The following is a 7,500-nucleotide window of genomic DNA, read 5'->3' on the forward strand; positions in this document are numbered from 1 at the left end:
CCGCCACGCCACGCCCTGACGCACTATCTTGCCTGCCAGGGCGTGTGGGAGGGCGAGAAAGGGGCGCAGGAGGACAGGAAAGGAGGCGTAAAGAGGAGGAGGCCGGAAGCGAAGTGAAAGAGCTAAAGGGTGATGGAGGAAGAGGAGGAGGAGGAGGAGATGGTTCTGGCCATGGTGGTAGAAGAAGAGGAAAAGGAGTTGAGAAAGAGAATTGAAATGAAAAGAAAAGAAGGAGAGAGAGAGAGAGAGAGAGAGAGAGAGAGAGAGAGAGAGAGAGAGAGAGAGAGAGAGAGAGAGAGAGAGAGAGAGAGAGAGAGAGAGAGAGAGAGATTATGGAAAAAAATGTGCTGAAAAAAATTAAGCAATACATGGAAAGAAACAAGAGAATGCAAGAAAAAGAAGGAAAAATGTAACGTGGGAATAAAAAAAAAATAAGTACAGAAAGAGAAGAAAGAAGAAAGAAAAGTAAAAAAATACATGAGCAAACAAAAAGACTAATAAGATCTATGACACTTGAGCTTCAAACGAATTGCTTAAGAAAGAACGAGAGAGAGAGAGAGAGAGAGAGAGAGAGAGAGAGAGAGAGAGAGAGAGAGAGAGAGAGAGAGAGAGAGAGAGAGAGAGAGAGAGAGAGAGAGAGACAGAGAGACAGAGAGAAAGAGAGAGAGAGAGAGAGAGAGAGAGAGAGAGAGAGAGAGAGAGAGAGAGAGAGAGAGAGAGAGAGAGAGAGAGTAAATATAAACCAAGATAACGGAAAAGTAGGAGGGTAAAAGAAAAAATATATATTAAGAAACAACACCACAATCTTAGTGTGAGGAAGTTTGTTCATAGTTAAAGTTGCAGAGACATTAAGCAAAAAGGTATACATAAAATCTTCGATGTAATGAAGTCGGTTGGTACGCGGTGTGTGTGTGTGTGTGTGTGTGTGTGTGTGTGTGTGTGTGTGTGTGTGTGTGTGTGTGTGTGTGTGTGTGTGTGTGTGTTGCCTCCCTATACCATCTCCATCACCATCATCATCATCACCAGTACACTATAATCTTTTCTCACTGACACCATATTTACTTCCATTCTAAAATCGCCTTCTATTTCACCTTCACTCAAATAACTAACAAGAAGCTCAGCAATTATATCTTATCTAACCAAACCTAAATGGTGCATCGAATCACGTTTTTACACTGTGTCCTTTCCTACTGATGCCGTAGAATCGTTGTTAAGCTGTCACTAGTGAGGATTGTACTCTCAAACATCCCTTCGTATTACCTCAACTTTGAACAGGCTCTAGTGGACGTTATCAGGATTTTCAAGGTGTTTTCATGAGCGATTGTTTGACAGGATTCTACATCATCAATGGGAGAATCGACAAATCATCTGTATAGTTTTTTGAAAATTTTAATTAGATTAATTAAATTAATTTAATTTAATTTAATTAAAACGAAGTTAAATGCACCAGACATCAAGATCGTATAAGCCTGTATTCTGAAACGCTCTGTTCTCTCCTTGGGACAATTTTCAAAGGCCACAGAGACGATTAACCGTGTTCTTATCGATGTTTTTCCTGCTGATGGCAAAGAATTCTTGTTAAACTATCGCTAGAAGCATGGAAACACTCCTCAAAACCTCAGTCAACTATAGCGTTTTAAAATAGTCAAGACGATGCGGGTCATATCACATTGCAAAAGATAAAGGAAGAAAGGCGTCGAGAAAAGCAATAACGATACATGGACGATGAAGTGCGTTCAGAAAGTAAGGTGAGAGAAAGAGTTTAAGAATACGGACCTTAGAGTTTTTTTTTTTTTTTTTTTTTTTATGTAGGAAGGATACTGGCCAAGGGCAACAAAAATCTAATAAAAAAAATGCCCACTGAAATGCCAGTCCCTAAAAGGGTCAAAGCAGTGGTCAAAAATTGGTGGATAAGTGTCTTGAAACCTCCCTCTTGAAGGAATTCAAGTCATAGGAAGGTGGAAATACAGAAGCAGGCAAGGAGTTCCAGAGTTTACCAGAGAAAGGGATGAATGATTGAGAATACTGGTTAACTCTTGCGTTAGAGAGGTGGACAGAATAGGAGTGAGAGAAAGAAGAAAGTCTTGTGCAGCGAGGCCGCGGAAGGAGGGGAGGCATGCAGTTAGCAAGATCAGAAGAGCAGTTAGCATGAAAATAGCGGTAGAAGACAGCAAGAGATGCAACATTGCGGCGGTGAGAGAGAGGCTGAAGACAGTCAGTTAGAGGAGAGGAGTTGATGAGACGAAAAGCTTTTGATTCCACCCTGTCTAGAACAGCAGTATGAGGGAACCCCCCAGACATGTGAAGCATACTCCATACATGGACGGATAAGGCCCTTGTACAGAGTTAGCAGCTGGGGGGTGAGAAAACTGGCGGAGACGTCTCAGAACACCTAACTTCATAGAAGCCGTTTTAGCTAGAGATGAGATGTGAAGTTTCCAGTTCAGATTATAAGTAAAGGACAGACCGAGGATGTTCAGTGTAGAAGAGGGGGACAGTTGAGTGTCATTGAAGAAGAGGGGATAGTTGTCTGGAAGATTGTGTCGAGTTGATAGATGGAGGAATTGAGTTTTTGAGGCATTGAACAATACCAAGTTTGCTCTGCCCCAATCAGAAATTTTAGAAAGATCAGAAGTCAGGCGTTCTGTGGCTTCCCTGCGTGATATGTTTACCTCCTGAAGGGTTGGACGTCTATGAAAAGACGTGGAAAAGTGCAGGGTGGTATCATCAGCATAGGAGTGGATAGGACAAGAAGTTTGGTTTAGAAGATCATTAATGAATAATAAGAAGAGAGTGGGTGACAGGACAGAACCCTGAGGAACACCACAGTTAATAGATTTAGGAGAAGAACAGTGACCGTCTACCACAGCAGCAATAGAACGGTCAGAAAGGAAACTTGAGATGAAGTTACAGAGAGAAGGATAGAAACCGTAGGAGGGTAGTTTGGAAATCAAAGCTTTGTGCCAGACTCTATCAAAGGCTTTTGATATGTCCAAGGCAACAGCAAAAGTTTCACCAAAGTCTCTAAAAGAGGATGACCAAGACTCAGTAAGGAAAGCCAGAAGATCACCAGTAGAGCGTCCTTGACGGAACCCATACTGGCGATCAGATAGAAGGTTGTGAAGTGATAGATGTTTAAGAATCTTCCTGTTGAGGATAGATTCAAAAACTTTAGATAAGCAGGAAATTAAAGCAATAGGACGGTAGTTTGAGGGATTAGAGCGGTCACCCTTTTTAGGAACAGGTTGAATGTAGGCAAACTTCCAGCAAGAAGGAAAGGTAGATGTTGACAGACAGAGCTGAAAGAGTTTGACTAGGCAAGGTGCAAGCACGGAGGCACAGTTTCGGAGAACAATAGGAGGGACCCCATCAGGTCCATAAGCCTTCTGAGGGTTTAGGCCAGCGAGGGCATGGAAAACATCATTACGAAGAATTTTAATACGAGGCATGAAGTAGTCAGAGGGTGGAGGAGAGGGAGGAACAAGCCCAGAATCGTCCAAGGTAGTGTTTTTAGCAAAGGTTTGAGCAAAGAGTTCAGCTTTAGAAATAGATGTGATAGCAGTGGTGCCATCTGGTTGAAGTAGAGGAGGGAAAGAAGAAGAAGCAAAGTTATTGGAGATATTTTTGGCTAGATGCCAGAAATCACGAGGGGAGTTAGATCTTGAAAGGTTTTGACATTTTCTGTTAATGAAGGAGTTTTTGGCTAGTTGGAGAACAGACTTGGCATGGTTCCGGGCAGAAATATAAAGTGCATGAGATTCTGGTGAAGGAAGGCTTAAGTACCTTTTGTGGGCCACCTCTCTATCATGTATAGCACGAGAACAAGCTGTGTTAAACCAAGGTTTAGAAGGTTTAGGACGAGAAAGAGTGAGGAATGTACGCCTCCATGCCAGACACTATCACCTCTGTTATGCGCTCAGCACACAAAGACGGGTCTCTGACACGGAAGCAGTAGTCATTCCAAGGAAAATCAGCAAAATACCGCCTCAGGTCCCCCCAACTAGCAGAGGCAAAACGCCAGAGGCACCTTCGCTTAGGGGGATCCTGAGGAGGGATTGGAGTGATAGGACAAGATAAAGATATGAGATTGTGATCGGAGGAACCCAACGGAGAAGAAAGGGTGACAGCATAAGCAGAAGGATTAGAGGTCAGGAAAAGGTCAAGAATGTTGGGCGTATCTCCAAGACGGTCAGGAATACGAGTAGGGTGTTGCACCAATTGCTCTAGGTCATGGAGGATAGCAAAGTTGTAGGCTAGTTCACCAGGATGGTCAGTGAAGGGAGAGGAAAGCCAAAGCTGGTGGTGAACATTGAAGTCTCCAAGAATGGAGATCTCTGCAAAAGGGAAGAGGGTCAGAATGTGCTCCACTTTGGAAGTTAAGTAGTCAAAGAATTTCTTATAGTCAGAGGAGTTAGGAGAGAGGTATACAGCACAGATAAATTTAGTATGAGAATGACTCTGTAGTCGAAGCCAGATGGTGGAAAACTCGGAAGATTCAAGAGCGTGGGCACGAGAGCAGGTTAAGTCATTGCGCACATAAACGCAGCATCCAGCTTTGGATCGAAAATGAGGATAGAGAAAGTAGGAGGGAACAGAAAAGGGGCTACTGTCAGTTGCCTCAGACACCTGAGTTTCAGTGAGGAAAAGAAGATGAGGTTTAGAAGAGGAGAGGTGGTGTTCTACAGGTTGAAAATTAGATCTTAGACCGCGAATGTTGCAGAAGTTAATGAAGAAAAAGTTGAGGGGGGTGTCAAGACACTTACGGTCGTCGACGGAAAGGCAGTCTGACCTGGGGACATTTATGGTCCTCCTCTCAGATGGGGACTCCGAGGCTGGTGTAGGAGTCGCCATGATTTTAAAATTTTTTGAGTGAAGGGTGTGTGTGTTATTAGGTGCTTGTAGTTTTGTGTGGAGGAAGAGAGTTGTCTTTAGAGGGCAGGCTGTGACTACTCCCCTTGTGTTGTGAGACACAAAGGGAAACGTTCAGTGAGGTCACAGCTGGGTTTAATGATAAGTTCACAGCACCCCCTGAACAGTGCTTTAGACCTCACTGGGAGTAATTATCGTTTCGGCAGGTGTCTACTGCCTCCTCCTCAGAGAAGTGGAATGCTTAAGGTCCTTGGTCCGTACAGGTAACAACAGCGAGGTGCAGGTACGCTAGATTAATTTCAGGTTCTCTCATTACGGAATTCTTTTTCACCTAATTTTCATTTTCCTCGAGGCTCGTGATTAGAAAACGTGGTAATCTGAAGGGTCTGTAATTGTCCTGGTGGTGGTGGTGATGGTGGTGGTGGTGGTGATTGTATTGTTAGTGTGGGTATTGTTGCTCTTGTTGTTGTTCTTGTTACTGTTGTTGACGGTGGTGGTGGCTATGCTGTTGTTTGTATGGCTGTTGTTGGTGGTGGTGGTGATGTTAGTTTGGCTATTGCTGTAGTAGGTGACGCTAGAGGCAGCGGTGGCAGTGTTGTTGATGATACTGTCTTATCATGATTGTTTTTTGGTGGTTGTGGTGTTAGTTGTCTTGGTAGTGGTACTGATAATGGTGGCGGTGATGTTGGTGGCTGCAGTGGTGGTGGTTATGTTGGTGGTGAGTGGTACTTGTGGTAATGCCTGATACCAACCACACAAATAAATTTTCGAATTCCAGTTACGTTCAGAGATTCACGAAGTGGTTATCGTGGTCATTGTTGGTCGCCTGCACAGTCTAGTTCACTATCTTGACAGTAACAACCCGGTGCAACATCTTAACCTCTTGACAATAACAATTTCGCTCAGGATCGTGACAGTAACAACTCAATGCATTATCTTCGTATTTATGTTACTTGTTTCTATTCAAAAACATTCATATACCCAATACAATAAAACCACAAGATTCCAGTTAAAATCAAAGATCTCAGTACGGCATTTCATTGTTCCTGTAGTCGTTAACCAGCGTCTACCAGTAATGACCAATCCCAGTTATTTTCTAGTCAGGTCTTGCTCACCACTTGCACGCGACTGTCTTGAGCTCGGAAAGTGACGGAGTAGTGGTGATATCGTCCCATGTGACATCAGACACATCAAACATAAGGAGGCAGGGATGACAAACGGATAGGTAGCGGAACATCTATAAACGTCATCTAATGCAACAAACTGTAACCTTACCCAGTGACGCAGACGTGTAGTTGTTCTCTCTCTGCTTGACGTGACCTCCAACACAGCCAGTAATTGCATTGGTGATGTAGTTCAGCACAGTGAAGTGATTACAACTGTCGGCGGGTGGTTCGAAGGAGGCGTTCTGCGTGTGCCTCGGTCCTCCGCGTTCCTGGACCGCAGTACTCAGTATACATTCCCCCAGCCAAATAGTCCCCACCTTGCTCCTCGCCTCGCCGCCTGAAGTATCAAGTAACGAATATCTGTGAGGGAAATTGATTCTGAAACACCACAATATGAATACAGGTCGTGAAATTATCATTAGCAAGTGAATCAAATTAGTGTAAGGCTTAATTGGTATAAGATGAGAGCGGTGCAAGCCACTTCCTCCTCCTCCTCCTCCTCCTCCTGCTTCTGTTGCTGCCTCTCCCCTGCACCCCTCCCTCTCCCTCCTTACCATCACCAACTCCTACCTCCTGCTGCTGCGTTCGCCCAGTCAGAGGAGTGCCCACTACCCGCATGTGATTTCGTTAACTTTCACAGTCGGTGAATTTTACTACAATACGGTATTATACGGAAGTATCCTGCATCTTTTGTGGCCTGAGCATTAGAGTAGGTGCGGGGTAGGGAACAGTCTCGTGATGGAGCAGGAGTAAACCACTGTATGCTGCCGTGCCTTGCTATGGACCTATGTGGCCAACTGAGCAATGTTTAAGTGTAGTACAGTGGTCTCCAAGACGCTCCCTTTCCACCGGGGATCGACGGGCCTATGAGTGTGAGTGATGTATGTATGTGTGGTGCTTCGTCTATGCCATTCCTTGTGGGATTGCCGCCCTGGTATACTCGTATAGATAGATAGATTTTAAATGAATGAGAAGTGAGTGAGTGTGTAAGTGGGAAAGTGAATGAACGAGTTGCTTACATACTCAGTTACTGACTGACTGACTAACTGACTGATTGATTAATTACGTAAATAACTGCATAAAACACTAACTGAAGTATCCATTTTATGTTGAGACTGGAGACGAAGTGGCCTTGCTCCAGTCAGGCAATTGGCTCCACTCGTCATGCCCAACGGGTGACTGGGAGGCAGAATCTCTTCCAAAATTGAAACTAATGCCATGATCCCCTCACAGATTACCCTCCTTTGTCCTTACCTGCTTGCATCCTCCGCACTGCCCTTTGTCTCCCTGTGTCCTCTCCCCACCATTCTGTCTGTCTGTCTGTCTACCTTTATACCGGGAACTCTGTCATATCTTGCGTTACCACTACTACTGCTGCTGCTCCTACTATTACCACTACTACTACTACTACTACTACTACTACTACTGCTGCTGCTACTACTACTACTACTACTACTACTACTAC

General features: G+C 44.3%; 1 long non-coding RNA gene across 1 annotated transcript in view; it reads right to left on the minus strand.

The window, feature by feature from the left end:
- The window catches only part of LOC135104682 (uncharacterized), a 59,753-nt gene extending 52,669 nt beyond the window's left edge, over nucleotides 1-7,084 (minus strand). The window contains exon 1 of the long non-coding RNA XR_010270485.1: nucleotides 6,145-7,084. This is a non-coding gene — a long non-coding RNA (uncharacterized LOC135104682). The remainder of the gene's footprint in view (nucleotides 1-6,144) is intronic.
- Between the last annotated feature and the right edge of the window lie 416 nt (nucleotides 7,085-7,500).

The sequence above is a fragment of the Scylla paramamosain genome, chromosome 11, assembly GCF_035594125.1.
Source record: "Scylla paramamosain isolate STU-SP2022 chromosome 11, ASM3559412v1, whole genome shotgun sequence".
Classification (NCBI taxonomy): Eukaryota; Metazoa; Arthropoda; class Malacostraca; order Decapoda; family Portunidae; genus Scylla; species Scylla paramamosain.